Raw genomic sequence first — 27,069 nt, forward strand, 5'->3', positions numbered from 1 at the left:
CATACCACATCGACGAATTTGAGGCACAATGAGAAAATGACACTTGAGGCTGTATCCCTGGAATGCTTTGGCATATTGACACCAAACTTTGTGTGTGTCATTGAAAAGTCACACAGAGTACACCAAATTGATTTTATAACAGTGCCACCTATTGGTCAAGCTTGATAAGCCAAGTAATCATGCTACTAGAGGTGGTATTATAATTTTTTTTTGCCATTTCAATTACAATAATTCCAAAATTGCTGTTATTGCTCATTAATGAATTTGGTGTGATGCTTCATGCGATGCTTAGCTCCTACATTTGCCGTTGGAGTGCTTGGCCCCGTAATTGCTGCTTGCAGCTTTATTAGGGGCCAAGCACCGAAGGTGCGTAGGCACCTATTGTTTTCGTTGGCGTTATTATTATTAGGGGCCAAGCACCGAAGGTGCGTAGGCACCTATTGTTTTCGTTGGCGTTATTATTATTCTTCTTCTTCTTCTTCCGCCGCAAGTCTATGGCAGCCCATAGAACCGATTGCGGGAAAGTTGTATAATTTGGCACACTGATAGAGGACAGTCCCAACATTAACTATAGCAAATTTGAAGCCTCTAACTCCTACTCTCTAGCGCCACCACTTGTCCAAACTTTCAATGTTTGTATGCTAATAACTTTTGAACCGTAAGCCAGAAAATGGAAATTCTTTTTTCCTCTGAATCCTTGGCTCAGGCCAAGTCGAATGAACCCTAAAATTCAAAAATCGCAAGGTTTAGTTTTTTCGCTATTTTCAATTATTCGAAAAACCTACTTTTTCGAACTCGTCCTAGACGGTTAGTCCGATTGCCACGAAAATTGGCTCAGATCATCTTCAGACCATGCTGGCAAAAAGTTATGGAATTCAAGTTGATTCGTCCAACCGTTGTCGAATGACACGTAAACAAATTTGACGAAAAGCACGCAAACATGCACGTGAGGCTATATCCCGGCAACGGTTTGTCATATTGAGACCAAACTTGGCGTGTGTTATAACAAGCATGAACTGAGACTACCTGCTGTGTTTCGACACAGCGCCACCTAGTGGTCAGGAGATATGAAAAATGCATATTTTGGCTTATAACTACTGAATGGTTTGGCCAAAAATCACACAACTGGTCTCTTTAGATTCAGTGAGTCATGTCGAGTCGAATGATATCCAATTTTCCTGTGTCGGCCATTTTAGGCGTCGGCCATTTTGAATTATGTTTCAAAATGCTGTATTTTTTGAACGCAGCATCGTATCGTTTCGCAAATAATTACAAAAATATTCGGCTCCATGCCCTGAAGGTACTCAAAAAGTTTGGTGGCAGCGCCACCTTGTGGCCAATAGTTATAATGAAATATCACATAAATGCTAAGAACTTTTGAATAAATTAGTCTATTAAAATTAAAATGGTCTCGCTATATTCTGTGGGTCATGCCGAGAGTATTGATACCAATAATGTGAAAATTGGCCTTACTTCCTGTCCGCCATTTTGCTTAATGTTGAAAACCTACTTTTTCGAACTCCTCCTAGACCGTTAGCCCAATTTTCACCAAATTTGACGTGAATCATCTTCAGACCATGCTGGCAAAAAGTTATGGATTTTGTGTCGATATACGTAACGGTTCTCATTTAGCGCATCAACGAATTTGCTGGAAAGGTGCCAAAATGCATTTGAGGATGTATCTCTGCAACGCTTTGACATATTTGCACCAAACTTTGTATGTGTCATCGCCACCTCACACTGACCATGCCACATAAATTTGGTAACAGCGCCACCTATTGGTCAAGAGTAATAAACCATTCATTAACCATGAGTAATTACACTTTTTAAAATGCTAATAACTTTTTAATGCATTAGCCTATTTGAAGGAAACTGGGCTCAAAATATTCCCTGGCTTATGCCGATAACATAGATACCAAATATACCACGGTAAGCTGAACTTCCGGTCCGCCATTTTGATTTATGTTGAAAACATACTTTTTCGAACTCCTGATCAACCGTATGTCCGATTTTCACCAAATTCGAATCAAATGATCTTCAGGCTATACTGATTCAAAGTTATGGATTTTGAGTCGATAGACAAAACCGTTTTCGCATACCACATCGACGAATTTGAGGCACAATGAGAAAATGACACTTGAGGCTGTATCCCTGGAATGCTTTGGCATATTGACACCAAACTTTGTGTGTGTCATTGAAAAGTCACACAGAGTACACCAAATTGATTTTATAACAGTGTCACCTATTGGTCAAGCTTGATAAGCCAAGTAATCATGCTACTAGAGGTGGTATTGGTGTTTTTTTTTTTTTCCATTTCAAATACAATAATTCCAAAATTGCTGTTATTGCTCATTAATGTATTTGGTGTGATGCTTCATGCGATGCTTAGCTACTACATTTGCCGTTGGAGTGCTTGGCCCCGTAATTGCTGCTTGCAGCTATATTTATTCTTCTTCTTCTTCTTCTTCCGCCGCAAGTCTATGGCAGCCCATAGAACCGTTTGCGGGAAAGTTGTATAATTTGGCACACTGATAGAGGACAGTCCCAACATTAACTATAGCAAATTTGAAGCCTCTATCTCCTACTCTCTAGCGCCACCACTTGTCCAAACTTTCAATGTTTGTATGCTAATAACTTTTGAACCGTAAGCCAGAAAATGGAAATTCTTTTTTCCTCTGAATCCTTGGCTCAGGCCAAGTCGAATGAACCCTAAAATTCAAAAATCGCAAGGTTTAGTTTTTTCGCTATTTTCAATTATTCGAAAAACCTACTTTTTCGAACTCGTCCTAGACGGTTAGTCCGATTGCCACGAAAATTGGCTCAGATCATCTTCAGACCATGCTGGCAAAAAGTTATGGAATTCAAGTTGATTCGTCCAACTGTTGTCGAATGACACGTAAACAAATTTGAAGAAAAGCACGCAAACATGCACGTGAGGCTATATCCCGGCAACGGTTTGTCATATTGAGACCAAACTTGGCGTGTGTTATAACAGGCATGAACTGAGACTACCTGCTGTGTTTCGACACAGCGCCACCTAGTGGTCAGGAGATATGAAAAATGCATATTTTGGCTTATAACTACTGAATGGTTTGGCCAAAAATCACACAACTGGTCTCTTTAGATTCAGTGAGTCATGTCGAGTCGAATGATATCCAATTTTCCTGTGTCGGCCATTTTAGGCGTCGGCCATTTTGAATTATGATTCAAAATGCTGTATTTTTTGAACGCAGCATCGTATCGTTTCGCAAATAATTACAAAAATATTCGGCTCCATGCCCTGAAGGTACTCAAAAAGTTTGGTGGCAGCGCCACCTTGTGGCCAATAGTTATAATGAAATATCACATAAACGCTAATAACTTTTGAATAAATTAGTCTATTAAAATTAAAATGGTCTCGCTATATTCTGTGGGTCATGCCGAGAGTATTGATACCAATAATGTGAAAATTGGCCTTACTTCCTGTCCGCCATTTTGCTTAATGTTGAAAACCTACTTTTTCGAACTCCTCCTAGACCGTTAGCCCAATTTTCACCAAATTTGACGTGAATCATCTTCAGACCATGCTGGCAAAAAGTTATGGATTTTGTGTCGATATACGTAACGGTTCTCATTTAGCGCATCAACGAATTTGCTGGAAGGGTGCCAAAATGCATTTGAGGCTGTATCTCTGCAACACTTTGACATATTTGCACCAAACTTTGTATGTGTCATCGCCACCTCACACTGACCATGCCACATAAATTTGGTAACAGCGCCACCTATTGGTCAAGAGTAATAAACCATTCATTAACCATGAGTAATTACACTTTTTAAAATGCTAATAACTTTTTAGTCCATTAGCCTATTGCAACGAAACTGGGCTCAAAATATTCCCTGGCTTATGCCGATAACATAGATACCAAATATGCCAGTGTTTACTGAAGTTCCGGTCCACCATTTTGATTTATGTGGAAAACCTACTTTTTCGAACTCCTCATGAACCGTATGTCCAATTTTCACCAAATTCGAATCAGATGATCTTCAGACTATGTTGACACAAAGTTATGGATTTTGTGTCGATAGACAAAACCGTTTTTGCATACCAAAGCGACAAAGTTGAAACACAATGACAAAATGACACTTGAGGCTGCATCTCTGGAATGCTGTGGCATATTAACACCAAACTTTGTGTGTGTCATTGAAAAGTCAAACAGAGTACACCAAATTGATTTCATAACAGTGCCACCTATTGGTCAAACTTTATAAGCCAAGTAATCATGCTACTAGAGGTGGTATTATGATTTTTTTTTTGCCATTTCAATTACAATAATTCCAAAATTACTGTTATTGCTCATTAATGTATTTGGTGTGATGCTTCATGCCATGCTTAGCTCCTACATTTGCCGTTGGAGTGCTTGGCCCCGTAATTGCTGCTTGCAGCTATATTTATTATTATTCTTCTTCTTCTTCTTCTTCTTCCGCCGCAAGTCTATGGCAGCCCATAGAACCGATTGCGGGAAAGTTGTATAATTTGGCACACTGATAGAGGACAGTCCCAACATTAACTATAGCAAATTTGAAGTCTCTATCTCCTACTCTTTAGCGCCACCACTTGTCCAAACTTTCAATGTTTGTATGCTAATAACTTTTGAACCGTAAGCCAGAAAATGGAAATTCTTTTTTCCTCTGAATCCTTGGCTCATGCCAAGTCGAATGAACCCCAAAATTCAAAAATCGCAAGGTTTAGTTTTTTCGCTATTTTCAATTATTCGAAAAACCTACTTTTTCGAACTCGTCCTAGAAGATTAGTCCGATTGCCACGAAAATTGGCTCAGATCATCTTCAGACCATGCTGGCAAAAAGTTATGGAATTCAAGTTGATTCGTCCAACTGTTGTCGAATGACACGTAAACAAATTTGACGAAAAGCACGCAAACATGCACGTGAGGCTATATCCCGGCAACGGTTTGTCATATTGAGACCAAACTTGGCGTGTGTTATAACAAGCATGAACTGAGACTACCTGCAGTGTTTCGACACAGCGCCACCTAGTGGTCAGGAGATATGAAAAATGCATATTTTGGCTTATAACTACTGAATGGTTTGGCCAAAAATCACACAACTGGTCTCTTTAGATTCAGTGAGTCATGTCGAGTCAAATGATATCCAATTTTCCTGTGTCGGCCATTTTAGGCGTCGGCCATTTTGAATTATGATTTAAAATGCTGTATTTTTTGAACGCAGCATCGTATCGTTTCGCAAATAATTACAAAAATATTCGGCTCCATGCCCTGAAGGTACTCAAAAAGTTTGGTGGCAGCGCCACCTTGTGGCCAATAGTTATAATGAAATATCAGATAAATGCTAATAACTTTGGAATAAATTAGTCTATTAAAATTAAAATGGTCTCGCTATATTCTGTGGGTCATGCCGAGAGTATTGATACCAATAATGTGAAAATTGGCCTTACTTCCTGTCCGCCATTTTGCTTAATGTTGAAAACCTACTTTTTCAAACTCCTCCTAGACCGTTAGCCCAATTTTCACCAAATTTGACGTGAATCATCTTCAGACCATGCTGGCAAAAAGTTATGGATTTTGTGTCGATATACGTAACGGTTCTCATTTAGCGCATCAACGAATTTGCTGGAAGGGTGCCAAAATGCATTTGAGGCTGTATCTCTGCAACACTTTGACATATTTGCACCAAACTTTGTATGTGTCATCGCCACCTCACACTGACCATGCCACATAAATTTGGTAACAGCGCCACCTATTGGTCAAGAGTAATAAACCATTCATTAACCATGAGTAATTACACTTTTTAAAATGCTAATAACTTTTTAATGCATTAGCCTATTTGAAGGAAACTGGGCTCAAAATATTCCCTGGCTTAGGCCGATAACATAGATACCAAATATACCACGGTAAGCTGAACTTCCGGTCCGCCATTTTGATTTATGTTGAAAACATACTTTTTCGAACTCCTCATCAACCGTATGTCCGATTTTCACCAAATTCGAATCAAATGATCTTCAGACTATGTTGACACAAAGTTATGGATTTTGTGTCGATAGACAAAACCGTTTTCGCATACCAAAGCGACGAAGTTGAAACACAATGACAAAATGACACTTGAGGCTGCATCTCTGGAATGCTGTGGCATATTAACACCAAACTTTGTGTGTGTCATTGAAAAGTCAAACAGAGTACACCAAATTGATTTCATAACAGTGCCACCTATTGGTCAAACTTTATAAGCCAAGTAATCATGCTACTAGAGGTGGTATTATGATTTTTTTTTTGCCATTTCAATTACAATAATTCCAAAATTGCTGTTATTGCTCATTAATGTATTTGGTGTGATGCTTCATGCCATGCTTAGCTCCTACATTTGCCGTTGGAGTGCTTGGCCCCGTAATTGCTGCTTGCAGCTATATTTATTCTTCTTCTTCTTCTTCTTCCGCCGCAAGTCTATGGCAGCCCATAGAACCGTTTGCGGGAAAGTTGTATAATTTGGCACACTGATAGAGGACAGTCCCAACATTAACTATAGCAAATTTGAAGCCTCTAACTCCTACTCTCTAGCGCCACCACTTGTCCAAACTTTCAATGTTTGTATGCTAATAACTTTTGAACCGTAAGCCAGAAAATGGAAATTCTTTTTTCCTCTGAATCCTTGGCTCAGGCCAAGTCGAATGAACCCTAAAATTTAAAAATCGCAAGGTTTAGTTTTTTCGCTATTTTCAATTATTCGAAAAACCTACTTTTTCGAACTCGTCCTAGACGGTTAGTCCGATTGCCACGAAAATTGGCTCAGATCATCTTCAGACCATGCTGGCAAAAAGTTATGGAATTCAAGTTGATTCGTCCAACTGTTGTCGAATGACACGTAAACAAATTTGACGAAAAGCACGCAAACATGCACGTGAGGCTATATCCCGGCAACGGTTTGTCATATTGAGACCAAACTTGGCGTGTGTTATAACAAGCATGAACTGAGACTACCTGCAGTGTTTCGACACAGCGCCACCTAGTGGTCAGGAGATATGAAAAATGCATATTTTGGCTTATAACTACTGAATGGTTTGGCCAAAAATCACACAACTGGTCTCTTTAGATTCAGTGAGTCATGTCGAGTCAAATGATATCCAATTTTCCTGTGTCGGCCATTTTAGGCGTCGGCCATTTTGAATTATGATTTAAAATGCTGTATTTTTTGAACGAAGCATCGTATCGTTTCGCAAATAATTACAAAAATATTCGGCTCCATGCCCTGAAGGTACTCAAAAAGTTTGGTGGCAGCGCCACCTTGTGGCCAATAGTTATAATGAAATATCACATAAATGCTAATAACTTTTGAATAAATTAGTCTATTAAAATTAAAATGGTCTCGCTATATTCTGTGGGTCATGCCGAGAGTATTGATACCAATAATGTGAAAATTGGCCTTACTTCCTGTCCGCCATTTTGCTTAATGTTGAAAACCTACTTTTTCGAACTCCTCCTAGACCGTTAGCCCAATTTTCACCAAATTTGACGTGCATCATCTTCAGACCATGCTGGCAAAAAGTTATGGATTTTGTGTCGATATACGTAACGGTTCTCATTTAGCGCATCAACGAATTTGCTGGAAGGGTGCCAAAATGCATTTGAGGCTGTATCTCTGCAACACTTTGACATATTTGCACCAAACTTTGTATGTGTCATCGCCACCTCACACTGACCATGCCACATACATTTGGTAACAGCGCCACCTATTGGTCAAGAGTAATAAACCATTCATTAACCATGAGTAATTACACTTTTTAAAATGCTAATAACTTTTTAATGCATTAGCCTATTTGAAGGAAACTGGGCTCAAAATATTCCCTGGCTTATGCCGATAACATAGATACCAAATATACCACGGTAAGCTGAACTTCCGGTCCGCCATTTTGATTTATGTTGAAAACATACTTTTTCGAACTCCTGATCAACCGTATGTCCGATTTTCACCAAATTCGAATCAAATGATCTTCAGGCTATACTGATTCAAACTTATGGATTTTGAGTCGATAGACAAAACCGTTTTCGCATACCACATCGACGAATTTGAGGCACAATGAGAAAATGACACTTGAGGCTGTATCCCTGGAATGCTTTGGCATATTGACACCAAACTTTGTGTGTGTCATTGAAAAGTCACACAGAGTACACCAAATTGATTTTAGAACAGTGTCACCTATTGGTCAAGCTTGATAAACCAAGTAATCATGCTGCTAGAGGTGGTATTGGTGTTTTTTTTTTTTTTTTGCCATTTCAAATACAATAATTCCAAAATTGCTGTTATTGCTCATTAATGTATTTGGTGTGATGCTTTATGCGATGCTTAGCTACTACATTTGCCGTTGGAGTGCTTGGCCCCGTAATTGCTGCTTGCAGCTATATTTATTATTATTATTATTCTTCCGACTGGGCGTCTATGGCAGCCCATAGAACCGAATGCGGGAAAGTTGTAATGGTTTGACATTCTGATAGAGGACAGTGCCAACATTAAGTACACCAATTTTGGTGTGTCTAAGTCAATCCCTCTAGCGCCACCAACTGTCCAAAATTTCACTTTAATTTTGTTAATAACTTTTTAACCCTAAGGCCAATCAACGAAATTCTTTTTTCCTCTGATTTCTGAGCTCATGCCGATTCGATTGCACCCTACGAAGTCATTTCCGTCATAGAAATATGACCGCCATTTTGAATTTCTTTAAAAACCTACTTTTTTGAACTCGTCCTAGACGGTTTGTCCGATTCACACGAAAATTAAACCATATCATCCTCAGGCAGTGCTGACCAAAAGTTATGCAAATCAAATTGATTCGTCAAACCGTTTTCGATAAACGCTCTAACAAATTTTATGTAGTGCTTACAAAAACAGTCGTAAGGCTGTATCTCGGCAACGACTTATCCTATTCAGACCAAACTTGGTACATGTCATAACAAGCATGACCTGAGGCAACATGCTGTGATTGGGCGCAGCGCCACCTACTGATCCGGAGATATGAAAAACTGCTATTTTTGCTTATAACTTCTGAACAGTTTGTCCAAAAATCATAACATTGGTCTTGTTAGATTCAGGGCAACATGCCGAGTCGACTGATATCCAATTTGACCATTTCAGCCATTTTGACTGTCGGCCATTTTGAATTTTGTGCTAAAATGCTGTATTTTCTGAACACATCAACGGATTGTTACGAAACATGGTATAGGGTCATCAGCACAATGTCCTGAAGGAGTATGAGAAGTTTCGAAACAGCGCCACCTAGTGGTGATCTTCTATTTTTAAATGCTTATAACTTTGGGTGTGGTCGACGTATTTTCACCAGACTCATCAAATTGGACTCCTGAAACCTTACCGAGTCCTATGATACCAAACATGCTAGGTTTTGCCTTACGGTTTGTGTAGCGTTGTGATTTAGCGCTTAAAAAACATTTGGCTATATCTTCGAAACCGCTTGTCTGATCGAGACGAAACCACCGTCAGAAGTTCGGAAACATAGGTCGATAGCTATATGCCAATGCCCAAATGCAAAAATATTGATAGTAAGGGGTAGTAATATTCAATCAAAGTCAAGAGTCAGTCAATTTTTACGTGTTTTTTCATGTAAATGTCTATAACTCTGAAGTGAATTGAGATATTTTCACCAAAATTGACACGCATATGTATGGGCTCACTCTGATGACACATAAAAGAAATGGTGGGACTGAGCCTCTTGGTGGCGCTATAATAGAACAAAACATGAAATTCCCATTGACTTCAATACAGTTTTGTGAAATAAAAGGCTATACTAAACAAATGCATTGGTGTTATATTCCACAACTCAGAATGTGCCAACAACATCATCCCCTGAAGGTACTCAAAATATTTTGAAACAGAGCCACCTAGTGGTCAAAAGTTATAACTCAATTTACATAAAGGCTAATAACTTTTGAAAAGATCTGGCTATTGACATGACGCTGATCTTAATAGATTCCTTGGGTCAAGCCGAGAACATAGATATCAAGTTTTCCTTATTTGGCTGAACTTCCTGTCCGCCACTTTGATTAATGTTGAAAACCTACTTTTTCGAACTCCTCCTAGACCGTTAATCAGATTTTCACCAAATTGGACATGGATCATCTTCAGACCATGCTGGCAAAATGTTATGGATTTCATGTCGATATACGAAACGGTTCTCATTTAGCGCATCAACGAATTTGCTGGAATGATGCCATCATTCATTTGAGGCTGTATCTCTGCAAAGCTTTGACATATTTGCACCAAACTTTGTATGTGTCATCGTCACCTCACACTGACCATTCCAAACTAATTTGGTAACAGCGCCACCTATTGGTTACATGTGATAAGCCAATAAATCCTATTACTAGTTGTTGTGTTCATTGTTTTTAAGCCATTTTGCCTAAAATAATCTTAAAACTGTCTTAATTACTCATTCCTGCCATTCGTCTGAAGCTTGCTTCTGTAGTGCTTGGCCCCGTTATTGCTGCTTGCAGCTATATTTATTATTCTTCTTCTTCTTCTTCTTCTTCCGCCGCAAGTCTATGGCAGCCCATAGAACCGATTGCGGGAAAGTTGTATAATTTGGCACACTGATAGAGGACAGTCCCAACATTAACTATAGCAAATTTGAAGTCTCTATCTCCTACTCTCTAGTGCCACCACTTGTCCAAACTTTCAATGTTTGTATGCTAATAACTTTTGAACCGTAAGCCAGAAAATGGAAATTCTTTTTTCCTCTGAATCCTTGGCTCATGCCAAGTCGAATGAATCCCAAAATTCAAAAATCGCAAGGTTTAGTTTTTTCGCTATTTTCAATTATTCGAAAAACCTACTTTTTCGAACTCGTCCTAGACGGTTAGTCCGATTGCCACGAAAATTGGCTCAGATGATCTTCAGACCATGCTGGCAAAAAGTTATGGAATTCAAGTTGATTCGTCCAACTGTTGTCGAATGACACGTAAACAAATTTGACGAAAAGCACGCAAACATGCACGTGAGGCTATATCCCGGCAACGGTTTGTCATATTGAGACCAAACTTGGCGTGTGTTATAACAAGCATGAACGGAGACTACCTGCAGTGTTTCGACACAGCGCCACCTAGTGGTCAGGAGATATGAAAAATGCATATTTTGGCTTATAACTACTGAATGGTTTGGCCAAAAATCACACAACTGGTCTCTTTAGATTCAGTGAGTCATGTCGAGTCAAATGATATCCAATTTTCCTGTGTCGGCCATTTTAGGCGTCGGCCATTTTGAATTATGATTTAAAATGCTGTATTTTTTGAACGCAGCATCGTATCGTTTCGCAAATAATTACAAAAATATTCGGCTCCATGCCCTGAAGGTACTCAAAAAGTTTGGTGGCAGCGCCACCTTGTGGCCAATAGTTATAATGAAATATCACATAAATGCTAATAACTTTTGAATAAATTAGTCTATTAAAATTAAAATGGTCTCGCTATATTCTGTGGGTCATGCCGAGAGTATTGATACCAATAATGTGAAAATTGGCCTTACTTCCTGTCCGCCATTTTTCTTAATGTTGAAAACCTACTTTTTCGAACTCCTCCTAGACCGTTAGCCCAATTTTCACCAAATTTGACATGCATCATCTTCAGACCATGCTGGCAAAAAGTTATGGATTTTGTGTCGATATACGTAACGGTTCTCATTTAGCGCATCAACGAATTTGCTGGAAGGGTGCCAAAATGCATTTGAGGCTGTATCTCTGCAACACTTTGACATATTTGCACCAAACTTTGTATGTGTCATCGCCACCTCACACTGACCATGCCACATAAATTTGGTAACAGCGCCACCTATTGGTCAAGAGTAATGAACCATTCATTAACCATGAGTAATTACACTTTTTAAAATGCTAATAACTTTTTAATGCATTAGCCTATTGCAAATAAACTGGTCTCAAAATATTCCCTGGTTTATGCCGAAAACACAGATACCAAATATGCCAGATTAAGCTGAACTTCCGGTCCGCCATTTTGATTTATGTTGAAAACCTACTTTTTGAACTCCTCATCAGCCGTTAGTCCGATTTTCACCAAAATTTAATCAGATGATCTTCAGACTGTGCTGACAAAAAGTTATGAATTTTGTGTCGATAGACAAAACCGTTGTTGCATACCACAGCGACGAACTTGAGGCACAATGACAAAATGACACTTGAGGCTGTATCTCTGCAATGCTTTGGCATATTGACACCAAACTTTGTTTGTGTCATTGAAAAGTCACACAGAGTACACCAAATTGACTTGATAACAGCACCACCTATTGGTCAATTTTGATAAGCCAGTAAATCATGCTACTAGAGGTTGTATTTATGATTTTTTTAGCCATTTCAATTACAATAATCCTAAAAATGCTGTTATTGCTCATTAATGCATTTGGTGTGATGCTCCATGCCATGCTTAGCTCCTACATTTGCCGTTGGAGTGCTTGGCCCCGTAATTGCTGCTTGCAGCTATATTTAGGGGCCAAGCACCGAAGGTGCGTAGGCACCTATTGTTTCCGTTGGCGTTATTATTATTATTCTGCTTCTTCTTCTTCTTCTTCTTCCGCCGCAAGTCTATGGCAGCCCATAGAACCGATTGCGGGAAAGTTGTATAATTTGGCACACTGATAGAGGACAGTCCCAGCATTAACTATAGCAAATTTGAAGTCTCTAACTCCAACTCTCTAGCGCCACCACTTGTCCAAACTTTCAATGTTTCTATGCTAATAACTTTTGAACCGTAAGCCAGAAAATGAAAATTCTTTTTTCTTCTGAATCCTTGGCTCATGCCAAGTCGAATGAACCCCAAAATTCAAAAATCGCAAGGTTTAGTTTTTTCGCTATTTTCAATTATTCGACAAACCTACTTTTTCGAACTCGTCCTAGACGGTTAGTCTGATTGCCACGAAAATTGTCTCAGATCATCTTCAGAACAGGCCGGCAAAAAGTTATGGAATTCAAGTTGATTCGTCCAACCGTTGTCGAATGACACGTAAACTAATTTGACGAAATGCACGCAAAAATGCACGTGAGGCTATATCTCGGCAACAGTTTGTCATATTGAGACCAAACTTGGTGTGTGTTTAAACAAGCATGAACTGAGACTACCTGCAGTGTTTCGACACAGCGCCACCTAGTGGTCAGGAGATATGAAAAATGCATATTTTGGCTTATAACTTCTGAATGGTTTGGCCAAAAATCACACAACTGGTCTCTTTAGATTCAGTGAGTCATCTCGAGTCGAATGATATCCAATTTTCCCGTGTCGGCCATTTTAGGCGTCGGCCATTTTGAATTATGTGTTAAAATGCTGTATTTTTTGAACGCAGCATCGTATCGTTTCGCAAATAATTACAAAAATATTCGGCTCCATGCCCTGAAGGTACTCAAAAAGTTTGGTGGCAGCGCCACCTTGTGGCCAATAGTTATAATGAAATATCACATAAATGCTAATAACTTTTGAATAATTTAGACTATTAAAATTAAAATGGTCTCGCTATATTCTGTGGGTCATGCCGAGAGCATTGATACCAATTATGTGAAAATTGGCCATACTTCCTGTCCGCCATTTTGCTTAATGTTGAAAACCTACTTTTTCGAACTCCTCCTAGACCGTTAGTCCAATTTTCACCAAATTTGACGTGAATCATCTTCAGACCATGCTGGCAAAAAGTTATGGATTTCGTGTTGATATACGAAACAGTTCTCATTTAGCGCATCAACGAATTTGCTGGAAGGGTGCCAAAATGCATTTGAGGCTGTATCTCTGCAACGCTTTGACATATTTGCACCAAATTTTGTATGTGTCATCGCCACCTCACACTGACCATGCCACAGAAATTTGGTGACAGCGCCACCTATTGGTCAAGAGTAATAAACCATTCATTAACCATGAATAATTACACTTGTAAAAATGCTAATAACTTTTTATTGCATTAGCCCATTCGAATGGAACTGGGCTCAAAATATTCCCTGGTTTATGCCGATAACATAGATACCAAATATACCATAGTAAGCTGAACTTCCGGTCCGCCATTTTGATTTATGTTGAAAACCTACTTTGTCGAACTCCTCATCAACCGTAGGTCCGATTTTCACCAAATTCGAATCAAATGATCTTCAGACTATGCTGACTCAAAGTTATGGCTTTTGAGTCGATAGACAAAACCATTTTCGCATACCACATCGACGAATTTGAGGCACAATGAGAAAATGACACTTGAGGCTGTATCCCTGGAATGCTTTGGCATATTGACACCAAACTTTGTGTGTGTCATTGAAAAGTCACACAGAGTACACCAAATTGATTTTATAACAGTGCCACCTATTGGTCAAGCTTGATAAGCCAAGTAATCATGCTACTAGAGGTGGTATTATGATTTTTTTTTTGCCATTTCAATTACAATAATTCCAAAATTGCTGTTATTGCTCATTAATGAATTTGGTGTGATGCTTCATGCGATGCTTAGCTCCTACATTTGCCGTTGGAGTGCTTGGCCCCGTAATTGCTGCTTGCAGCTATATTTATTATTATTATTCTTCTTCTTCCACCCCAAGTCTATGGTAGCCCATAGAACCGATTGCGGGAAAGTTGTATAATTTGGCACACTAATAGAGGACTGTCTGAACATTAACCGTAGCAAATTTGAAGTCTCTAACTCAAACTCTCTAGCGCCACCAATTGTCTAAACTTTCAAAAACTTGATGTTAATAACTCTTGAACCGTAAGCCACAAAATGAAAATTCTTTTTTCCTGTGATTCCTTGGCTCATGCCGAGTCGAATGGACACCGAAATTCAAAAATCGCAAGGTTTAGTTTTTTCGCTATCGTCAATTGTTCGTAAAACCTACTTTTTCGAACTCGTCCTAGGCCGTTGCACCGATTGTCACGAAAATTGAATCAGATAATCTTCAGACCATGCTGGCAAAAAGTTATGGAATTCAAGTTGATTTCTCAAACCGTTTCCGAATAGCTCATGAACGAATTCTTCGAAAAGCACGCAAACGTGAACGTGAGGCTATATCTCCGCAACGGTTTGGCCTATTGAGACCAATCTTGGTGGGTCTTATAACAACCATTCCCTGGGACTACCTGCAGTGTTTCGGCGCTGTGCCCCCTAGTGGTCAGGAGATATGAAAAATGCATGTTTTTGCTCATAACTTCTGAACGGTTTTGCCAAAAATCACAAAAGTGGTGTCTTTAGATTCAGTGCATCATTCCGAGTCGAATGATACCGAATTTTCCCAATTCGGCCATTTTGGGCGTCGGCCATTTTGGATTTAGTTGTAAATTGCTGTATCTTAAGAATGAAGTTCCGTATCGTTTCGCAAATAATTACAAAAATGTCCGGCTCCATGCCCTGAATGTACACAAAAAAATTGGGGGCAGCGCCACCTTGTGGTCAATAGTTATAACGATTTTTTCGAAAAATGCTAATAACTTTTGCATACATTAGCCTATTGTAACAAAGCTGATGTTGATAGATTCCTTGGGTCATGCCGAGAACACCGATACCCCATTTGTCAATTTTGGCAAAATTTCCTGTCCGCCATTTTGATTCATGTTGAAAACCTACTTTTTCGAACTCCTCCTAGACCGTTGCTCAGATTTTCACCAAATTTGATTTGGATCATCTTCAGACCATGCTGGCAAAAAGTTATGGAATTTGTGTCGATACACGTAACCGTTTTCAATTAGCGTACCAACGAATTTGCTGGAAAGATGCCAAACTGCATCTGCGGCTGTATCTCTGCAAAGGTTGGAGATATTTACACAAAACTTAATATGTGACATTGTCACATCACATTGACCACGCCACATCATTTTGGTCACAGCGCCACCTATTGGTCAAGAGTAATAAACCAATCAATAACCGCTAATTATTACATTTCCAATAATGCTAATAACTTTTGATTGCATTAGCCTATTATCATGAAACATGTCTCAAAATGTTCCTTGGGACATGCCGACAACATGCATACCAATTATGTCATATTAAGCAAAACTTCCTGTCCGCCATTTTGATTCATGTTGAAAACCTTTTTTTTTAAACTCTTCCTCAACCGTTTGTCCGATTTTCACCAAAATTGAATCAGATCATCTTCAGACCGTGCTGACAAAAAGTTATGGATTTCGTGTCAATAGACGAAACCGTTTTTGTACAGCGCTGCTTCAGATGTCAGGCATCTTCACAAAATGAGTCTGAGGCTATATCTCTGCAAAGCTTTGTTGTAATTAAGCCAAACTTGTGTGTGCCATTGTCTAACATGGAGAATAGGCTCACAGACACTCACACACAGAAATGAAATGGTTCAACTATTATATGAATAATCAATAAGCATGATTACACACACACACACACACACACACACACACAGAGAGAAGTACATGCCCACACATTTTGTTGTATGTAGATATTTGAAATAAATTATAGGTGACACACAACTCACAGAAAGACTTCTTTTCTTACATTTCTATGTCAGGTTTCATTGCATTCATATTCTGACATAATAGTAAACATTTGATATACATGTATGAATAAATTGTTGAACTTTCACTCAATGTGATCTTAAATGCTTGAACAGTAATATTAAATAATAGTAATATATATTTTTCCAGATGAATCAATCATCGAGACAATGAACTGTAATGTTTTAGTCTTTAGTGAGCCCATTAGTGGTCTTCCAGTGACATCTAGTGGTCGTAAATGCAATTTATCATACAACACTGTCTCTTTAACCTTTATAACTGTTATATGTTGTCTTAATTTCATTCCAAAGAAGCATACGCAATTTATGTATAATTTCACAGTCTAGATAATAGTACTGCACTGATTTTAAATAACCTAGATATGGCTGACGGTAAAAGAATAGAACAGAATTACAGACACACACAAACATGAAATGTTTAAACTAGTATATTAATACTCAATAAGCATGCTTAAACCCACACACAGATGCACACATTTTGTTATATATATAGATAATTAAAATAAATGATGGTTGATAAAACCTATTGCAAGTCTTCTGTTTTTATGGGCTTCTATGTCATTGTTCAGGTTTCATTGCAATCATAATCTGGCATAATTATAAACATTAGATATATCTGTATGAATAAATTGGTAAACTTTGACTCAATGTGATCTGAAATGCTTGAACAGTAATATTAAATAATAGTAATATACATTTTTTCTAGATGAATCCCTCAACAAGCCCATAAACTGTAATGTTTTAGTCTTTAGTGAGCTCATTAGTGGTCTTCCGTTGACATCTAGTGGTTATAATTGCAATTTTTTATTCAACACTGGGTTTTGAAGCTTTATAAATATTACAGTGTTCTTTTTTACCTAATCTCTGTTAAATTTTGCATGATTGTTTAGAAAAAATACAGATCTAATGCATGTGTGATTATATTACCCCTTTTTTTTTTGCAGTTTAATGCCATTCACAACAGAAATCTTTTGTTTTTTAGGCCTGTTTAACTGTTATAGCACCAGCTATTTTCTGATCTTAATGAAACTTTGCATGCTTGGTGGGTCATCTTTCACATGTTATAACCAAGTTTCATAAAGTTTTGAGTTTTTGTTTCAGTTTTATAGGCTTTAGGTTACATGTGGCCACGGCCCTTTCCTAAATGACCTCTTATAGCTAACCAAAGGACAAAATGCAACATATTTTTGAAAATTATTGATCTAGAGAGTCCAGAGAATATTATTGCAGTGGTTTGATCAAGACTGAACAAAAAACCAGGTGACCCAAAACATTCAAATTCGTGGACCAATTTTACGAAAAAGGCTATAACTCGGGAACAAAATGAGATATCTTCACCAAACTCAGAACTCATATGCATGAACAAAAACTTTAGTCAAATTATTTTTTTTTTCCATATCTGCCACTTGGTGGCGCTACAGGATGAAAAAAAATCAAATGGCTATAACTAAGCAACCGCTGATCCAATCAACTTGAAAATTGATATGGCCCAATGTGGCACAAGTGCTCTATGAGGAATTTCACTTATCTTAAAAAACATGGCCGCCATTGGCCAAACAACTTTAAGCACCTATTTGACAAGGTTAATGGAAGTCGATCGGAACGAAACTCGGTGGGCATGTTCGACTCATTGCCCTAAAGGTCTGTAAGTATTTTGAAAGAAATTGCCCACAACATTGTCACCTCCCACAGAACACAACAAAGCGATTTGATTACAGCGCCACCTATTTTCCAAAAATGATAATGCATCATTTTACTGGAGTTTTACTGGCTGTTTCAATTACACTCTTCCAATAATTGCTTTTCTTACTCGTTGCATTTGGTCTGATGCTCCATGCCATGCTTAGCTCCTCGCTGTGGAACTTTTATTAACGATTTTCAGCCATTTCAATTACAATCATGCAATTATTAATTTCATTATTCATTGTTGCATTTGGTCTGCTTAGCTCCTGATGTTGCCGCTGGAATGCTTGGCCCCGTGATTGCTGCTTGCAGCTATATTTATTATTCTTCTTCTTCTTCTTCTTCCGCCGCAAGTCTATGGCAGCCCATAGAACCGATTGCGGGAAAGTTGTATAATTTGGCACACTGATAGAGGACAGTACCAACATTAACTATAGCAAATTTGAAGCCTCTAACTCCTACTCTCTAGCGCCACCACTTGTCCAAACTTTCAATGTTTGTATGCTAATAACTTTTGAACCGTAAGCCAGAAAATGGAAATTCTTTTTTCCTCTGAATCCTTGGCTCAGGCCAAGTCGAATGAACCCCAAAATTCAAAAATCGCAAGGTTTAATTTTTTCGCTATTTTCAATTATTCGAAAAACCTACTTTTTCGAACTCGTCCTAGACGGTTAGTCCGATTGCCACGAAAATTGGCTCAGATCATCTTCAGACCATGCTGGCAAAAAGTTATGGAATTCAAGTTGATTCGTCCAACTGTTGTCGAATGACATGTAAACAAATTTGACGAAAAGCACGCAAACATGCACGTGAGGCTATATCCCGGCAACGGTTTGTCATATTGAGACCAAACTTGGCGTGTGTTATAACAAGCATGAACTGAGACTACCTGCTGTGTTTCGACACAGCGCCACCTAGTGGTCAGGAGATATGAAAAATGCATATTTTGGCTTATAACTACTGAATGGTTTGGCCAAAAATCACACAACTGGTCTCTTTAGATTCAGTGAGTCATGTCGAGTCGAATGATATCCAATTTTCCTGTGTCGGCCATTTTAGGCGTCGGCCATTTTGAATTATGTTTCAAAATGCTGTATTTTTTGAACGCAGCATCGTATCGTTTCGCAAATAATTACAAAAATATTCGGCTCCATGCCCTGAAGGTACTCAAAAAGTTTGGTGGCAGCGCCACCTTGTGGCCAATAGTTATAATGAAATATCACATAAACGCTAATAACTTTTGAATAAATTAGTATATTAAAATTAAAATGGTCTCGCTATATTCTGTGGGTCATGCCGAGAGTATTGATACCAATAATGTGAAAATTGGCCTTACTTCCTGTCCGCCATTTTGCTTAATGTTGAAAACCTACTTTTTCGAACTCCTCCTAGACCGTTAGCCCAATTTTCACCAAATTTGACGTGAATCATCTTCAGACCATGCTGGAAAAAAGTTTGTGTCGATATACGTAACGGTTCTCATTTAGCGCATCAACGAATTTGCTGGAAGGGTGCCAAAATGCATTTGAGGCTGTATCTCTGCAACATTTTGACATATTTGCACCAAACTTTGTATGTGTCATCGCCACCTCACACTGACCATGCCACATAAATTTGGTAACAGCGCCACCTATTGGTCAAGAGTAATAATCCATTCATTAACCATGAGTAATTACACTTTTTAAAATGCTAATAACTTTTTAGTCCATTAGCCTATTGCAACGAAACTGGGCTCAAAATATTCCCTGGCTTATGCCGATAACATAGATACCAAATATGCCAGTGTTTACTGAAGTTCCGGTCCACCATTTTGATTTATGTGGAAAACCTACTTTTTCGAACTCCTCATGAACCGTATGTCCAATTTTCACCAAATTCGAATCAGATGATCTTCAGACTATGTTGACACAAAGTTATGGATTTTGTGTCGATAGACAAAACCGTTTTCGCATACCAAAGCGACGAAGTTGAAACACAATGACAAAATGACACTTGAGGCTGCATCTCTGGAATGCTGTGGCATATTAACACCAAACTTTGTGTGTGTCATTGAAAAGTCAAACAGAGTACACCAAATTGATTTCATAACAGTGCCACCTATTGGTCAAACTTTATAAGCCAAGTAATCATGCTACTAGAGGTGGTATTATGATTTTTTTTTTGCCATTTCAATTACAATAATTCCAAAATTACTGTTATTGCTCATTAATGTATTTGGTGTGATGCTTCATGCCATGCTTAGCTCCTACATTTGCCGTTGGAGTGCTTGGCCCCGTAATTGCTGCTTGCAGCTATATTTAGGGGCCAAGCACCGAAGGTGCGTAGGCACCTATTGTTTTCGTTGGCGTTATTAGGGGCCAAGCACCGAAGGTGCGTAGGCACCTATTGTTTTCGTTGGCGTTATTATTATTCTTCTTCTTCTTCTTCTTCTTCTTCTTCCGCCGCAAGTCTATGGCAGCCCATAGAACCGATTGCGGGAAAGTTGTATAATTTGGCACACTGATAGAGGACAGTCCCAACATTAACTATAGCAAATTTGAAGTCTCTATCTCCTACTCTCTAGCGCCACCACTTGTCCAAACTTTCAATGTTTGTATGCTAATAACTTTTGAACCGTAAGCCAGAAAATGGAAATTCTTTTTTCCTCTGAATCCTTGGCTCATGCCAAGTCGAATGAACCCCAAAATTCAAAAATCGCAAGGTTTAGTTTTTTCGCTATTTTCAATTATTCGAAAAACCTACTTTTTCGAACTCGTCCTAGACGGTTAGTCCGATTGCCACGAAAATTGGCTCAGATCATCTTCAGACCATGCTGGCAAAAAGTTATGGAATTCAAGTTGATTCGTCCAACTGTTGTCGAATGACACGTAAACAAATTTGACGAAAAGCACGCAAACATGCACGTGAGGCTATATCCCGGCAACGGTTTGTCATATTGAGACCAAACTTGGCGTGTGTTATAACAAGCATGAACTGAGACTACCTGCAGTGTTTCGACACAGCGCCACCTAGTGGTCAGGAGATATGAAAAATGCATATTTTGGCTTATAACTACTGAATGGTTTGGCCAAAAATCACACAACTGGTCTCTTTAGATTCAGTGAGTCATGTCGAGTCAAATGATATCCAATTTTCCTGTGTCGGCCATTTTAGGCGTCGGCCATTTTGAATTATGTTTCAAAATGCTGTATTTTTTGAACGCAGCATCGTATCGTTTCGCAAATAATTACAAAAATATTCGGCTCCATGCCCTGAAGGTACTCAAAAAGTTTGGTGGCAGCGCCACCTTGTGGCCAATAGTTATAATGAAATATCACATAAACGCTAATAACTTTTGAATAAATTAGTCTATTAAAATTAAAATGGTCTCGCTATATTCTGTGGGTCATGCCGAGAGTATTGATACCAATAATGTGAAAATTGGCCTTACTTCCTGTCCGCCATTTTGCTTAATGTTGAAAACCTACTTTTTCGAACTCCTCCTAGACCGTTAGCCCAATTTTCACCAAATTTGACGTGAATCATCTTCAGACCATGCTGGCAAAAAGTTATGGATTTTGTGTCGATATACGTAACGGATCTCATTTAGCGCATCAACGAATTTGCTGGAAGGGTGCCAAAATGCATTTGAGGCTGTATCTCTGCAACACTTTGACATATTTGCACCAAACTTTGTATGTGTCATCGCCACCTCACACTGACCATGCCACATAAATTTGGTAACAGCGCCACCTATTGGTCAAGAGTAATAAACCATTCATTAACCATGAGTAATTACACTTTTTAAAATGCTAATAACTTTTTAGTCCATTAGCCTATTGCAACGAAACTGGGCTCAAAATATTCCCTGGCTTATGCCGATAACATAGATACCAAATATGCCAGTGTTTACTGAAGTTCCGGTCCACCATTTTGATTTATGTGGAAAACCTACTTTTTCGAACTCCTCATGAACCGTATGTCCAATTTTCACCAAATTCGAATCAGATGATCTTCAGACTATGTTGACACAAAGTTATGGATTTTGTGTCGATAGACAAAACCGTTTTCGCATACCAAAGCGACGAAGTTGAAACACAATGACAAAATGACACTTGAGGCTGCATCTCTGGAATGCTGTGGCATATTAACACCAAACTTTGTGTGTGTCATTGAAAAGTCAAACAGAGTACACCAAATTGATTTCATAACAGTGCCACCTATTGGTCAAACTTTATAAGCCAAGTAATCATGCTACTAGAGGTGGTATTATGATTTTTTTTTTGCCATTTCAATTACAATAATTCCAAAATTACTGTTATTGCTCATTAATGTATTTGGTGTGATGCTTCATGCCATGCTTAGCTCCTACATTTGCCGTTCGAGTGCTTGGCCCCGTAATTGCTGCTTGCAGCTATATTTATTATTATTCTTCTTCTTCTTCTTCTTCCGCCGCAAGTCTATGGCAGCCCATAGAACCGTTTGCGGGAAAGTTGTATAATTTGGCACACTGATAGAGGACAGTCCCAACATTAACTATAGCAAATTTGAAGCCTCTAACTCCTACTCTCTAGCGCCACCACTTGTCCAAACTTTCAATGTTTGTATGCTAATAACTTTTGAACCGTAAGCCAGAAAATGGAAATTCTTTTTTCCTCTGAATCCTTGGCTCAGGCCAAGTCGAATGAACCCTAAAATTCAAAAATCGCAAGGTTTAGTTTTTTCGCTATTTTCAATTATTCGAAAAACCTACTTTTTCGAACTCGTCCTAGACGGTTAGTCCGATTGCCACGAAAATTGGCTCAGATCATCTTCAGACCATGCTGGCAAAAAGTTATGGAATTCAAGTTGATTCGTCCAACTGTTGTCGAATGACACGTAAACAAATTTGACGAAAAGCACGCAAACATGCACGTGAGGCTATATCCCGGCAACGGTTTGTCATATTGAGACCAAACTTGGCGTGTGTTATAACAAGCATGAACTGAGACTACCTGCTGTGTTTCGACACAGCGCCACCTAGTGGTCAGGAGATATGAAAAATGCATATTTTGGCTTATAACTACTGAATGGTTTGGCCAAAAATCACACAACTGGTCTCTTTAGATTCAGTGAGTCATGTCGAGTCGAATGATATCCAATTTTCCTGTGTCGGCCATTTTAGGCGTCGGCCATTTTGAATTATGTTTCAAAATGCTGTATTTTTTGAACGCAGCATCGTATCGTTTCGCAAATAATTACAAAAATATTCGGCTCCATGCCCTGAAGGTACTCAAAAAGTTTGGTGGCAGCGCCACCTTGTGGCCAATAGTTATAATGAAATATCACATAAACGCTAATAACTTTTGAATAAATTAGTCTATTAAAATTAAAATGGTCTCGCTATATTCTGTGGGTCATGCCGAGAGTATTGATACCAATAATGTGAAAATTGGCCTTACTTCCTGTCCGCCATTTTGCTTAATGTTGAAAACCTACTTTTTCGAACTCCTCCAAGACCGTTAGCCCAATTTTCACCAAATTTGACGTGAATCATCTTCAGACCATTCTGGCAAAAAGTTATGGATTTTGTGTCGATATACGTAACGGTTCTCATTTAGCGCATCAACGAATTTGCTGGAAGGGTGCCAAAATGCATTTGAGGCTGTATCTCTGCAACACTTTGACATATTTGCACCAAACTTTGTATGTGTCATCGCCACCTCACACTGACCATGCCACATAAATTTGGTAACAGCGCCACCTATTGGTCAAGAGTAATAAACCATTCATTAACCATGAGTAATTACACTTTTTAAAATGCTAATAACTTTTTAATGCATTAGCCTATTTGAAGGAAACTGGGCTCAAAATATTCCCTGGCTTATGCCGATAACATAGATACCAAATATACCACGGTAAGCTGAACTTCCGGTCCGCCATTTTGATTTATGTTGAAAACATACTTTTTCGAACTCCTGATCAACCGTATGTCCGATTTTCACCAAATTCGAATCAAATGATCTTCAGGCTATACTGATTCAAAGTTATGGATTTTGAGTCGATAGACAAAACCGTTTTCGCATACCACATCGACAAATTTGAGGCACAATGAGAAAATGACACTTGAGGCTGTATCCCTGGAATGCTTTGGCATATTGACACCAAACTTTGTGTGTGTCATTGAAAAGTCACACAGAGTACACCAAATTGATTTTATAACAGTGTCACCAATTGGTCAAGCTTGATAAACCAAGTAATCATGCTACTAGAGGTGGTATTGGTGTTTTTTTTTTGTCATTTCAAATACAATAATTCCAAAATTGCTGTTATTGCTCATTAATGTATTTGGTGTGATGCTTTATGCGATGCTTTGCTACTACATTTGCCGTTGGAGTGCTTGGCCCCGTAATTGCTGCTTGCAGCTATATTTAGGGGCCAAGCACCGAAGGTGCGTAGGCACCTATTGTTTTCGTTGGCGTTATTATTAGGGGCCAAGCACCGAAGGTGCGTAGGACCCTCTTGTTTTTGTTGGCGTTCTTATTATTAGGGGCCAAGCACCGAAGGTGCGTAAGCACCTATTGTAATCGTTGGCGTTATTATTATTCTGCTTCTTCTTCTTCTTCTTCTTCTTCCGCCGCAAGTCTATGGCAGCCCATAGAACCGATTGCGGGAAAGTTGTATAATTTGGCACACTGATAGAGGACAGTCCCAACATTAACTATAGCTAATTTGAAGTCTCTAACTCCTACTCTCTAGCGCCACCACTTGTCCAAACTTTCAATGTTTGTATGCTAATAACTTTTGAACCGTAAGCCAGAAAATGGAAATTCTTTTTTCCTCTGAATCCTTGGCTCATGCCAAGTCGAATGAACCCCAAAATTCAAAAATCGCAAGGTTTAGTTTTTTCGCTATTTTCAATTTTTCGAAAAACCTACTTTTTCGAACTCGTGCTAGACGGTTAGTCCGATTGCCACGAAAATTGGCTCAGATCATCTTCAGACCATGCTGGCAAAAAGTTATGGAATTCAAGTTGATTCGTCCAACCATTGTCGAATGACACGTAAACAAATTTGACGAAAAGCACGCAAAAATGCACTTGAGGCTATATCTCAGCAACGGTTTGGCATATTGAGACCAAACTTGGTGTGTGTTATAATAAGCATGACCTGAGACTACCTGCAGTGTTTCGACACAGCGCCACCTAGTGGTCAGGAGATATGAAAAATGCATATTTTGGCTTATATCTTCTGAATGGTTTGGCCAAAAATCACACAACTGGTCTCTTTAGATTCAGTGAGTCATGTCGAGTCGTATGATATGCAAATTTCCCGTGTCAGCCATTTTAGGCGTCGGCCATTTTGAATTATGTTTTAAAATGCTGTATTTTTTCAACGCAGCATCGTATCGTTTCGCAAATAATTACAAAAATATTCGGCTCCATGCCCTGAATGTACTCAAAAAGCTTGGTGGCAGCGCCACCTTGTGGTCAAGAGTTATAATGAATTATCACAAAAATGCTAATAACTTTTGAGTAAATTAGACAATTGAAATGCAAATGGTCTCCCCGTATTCTTTGGGTCATGCCGAGAACATAGATACCAATTATGCCAAAATTGGCCATACTTCCTGTCCGCCATTTTGATTAATGTTGAAAACCTACTTTTTCGAACTCCTCCTAGACCGTTAGTCCGATTTTCACCAAATTTGACGTGAATCATCTTCAGACCATGCTGGCAAAAAGTTATGGATTTCGTGTCGATATACAAAACGGTTCTGATTTAGCGCATCAACGAATTTGCTGGAAGGGTGCCAAAATGCATTTGAGGCTGTATCTCTGCAACGCTTTGACATTTTTGCACCAAACTTTGTATGTGTCATCGCCACCTGACACTGACCATGCCACATAAATTTGGTAACAGCGCCACCTATTGGTCAAGAGTAATGAACCATTCATTAACTATGAATAATTACACTTATAAAAATGCTAGTAACTTTTTAATGCATTAGCCTATTGTAATGAAACTGGCCTCAAAATATTCCCTGGCTTATGCCGACAACATAGATACCATATATCCCAGAGTAAGCCGAACTTCCTGTCCGCCATTTTGATTTATGTTGAAAACCTACTTTTTCGAACTCCTCATCAACCGTTAGTCCGATTTTCACCAAAATTGACTCAGATGATCTGTAGACTGTACTGACAAAATGTTATGGATTTTGTATCGATAGACAAAACCGTTTTCGCATACCACAGCGACGAATTTGAGGCACAATGCCAAAATGACACTTGAGGCTGTATCTCTGCAATGCTTTGGCATATTGACACCAAACTTTGTTTGTGTCATTGAAAAGTCACACAGAGTACACCAAATTGACTTGATAACAGCACCACCTATTGGTCAATTTTGATAAGCCAGTAAATCATGCTACTAGAGGTTGTATTTATGATTTTTTTTAGCCATTTCAATTACAATCATCCTAAAATTGCTGTTATTGCTCATTAATGCATTTGGTGTGATGCTCCATGCCATGCTTAGCTCCTACATTTGCCGTTGGAGTGCTTGGCCCCGTAATTGCTGCTTGCAGCTATATTTATTATTATTATTATTATTCTTCCGACTGGGCGTCTATGGCAGCCCATAGAACCGAATGCGGGAAAGTTGTAATGGTTTGACATTCTGATAGAGGACAGTGCCAACATTAAGTACACCAATTTTGGTGTGTCTAAGTCAATCCCTCTAGCGCCACCAACTGTCCAAAATTTCACTTTAATTTTGTTAATAACTTTTTAACCCTAAGGCCAATCAACGAAATTCTTTTTTCCTCTGATTTCTGAGCTCATGCCGATTCGATTGCACCCTACGAAGTCATTTCCGTCATAGAAATATGACCGCCATTTTGAATTT

General features: G+C 38.8%; 1 long non-coding RNA gene across 3 annotated transcripts; it reads right to left on the reverse strand.

Moving 5' to 3' along the window:
- Positions 1-4,475: 4,475 nt before the first annotated feature.
- On the reverse strand, positions 4,476-25,572 carry LOC127950758 (uncharacterized). 3 transcript variants are annotated; one of them, XR_008152532.1, is made up of 3 exons: positions 21,186-21,238; positions 18,847-19,091; positions 4,476-4,760 (listed from the first exon to the last, which is right to left on the reverse strand). It is a non-coding gene; the product is annotated as an uncharacterized LOC127950758 (long non-coding RNA). The 3 variants fall into 3 exon arrangements; XR_008152531.1 differs by lacking the exon at positions 21,186-21,238 and adding an exon at positions 25,330-25,572 and having other exon boundaries at positions 4,478-4,760; positions 18,847-19,081; XR_008152533.1 differs by lacking the exons at positions 4,476-4,760; positions 21,186-21,238 and adding exons at positions 10,361-10,846; positions 25,330-25,572 and having other exon boundaries at positions 18,847-19,081.
- Between the last annotated feature and the right edge of the window lie 1,497 nt (positions 25,573-27,069).

This window comes from Carassius gibelio, chromosome A3, assembly GCF_023724105.1.
Source record: "Carassius gibelio isolate Cgi1373 ecotype wild population from Czech Republic chromosome A3, carGib1.2-hapl.c, whole genome shotgun sequence".
NCBI classification, from domain to species: Eukaryota; Metazoa; Chordata; class Actinopteri; order Cypriniformes; family Cyprinidae; genus Carassius; species Carassius gibelio.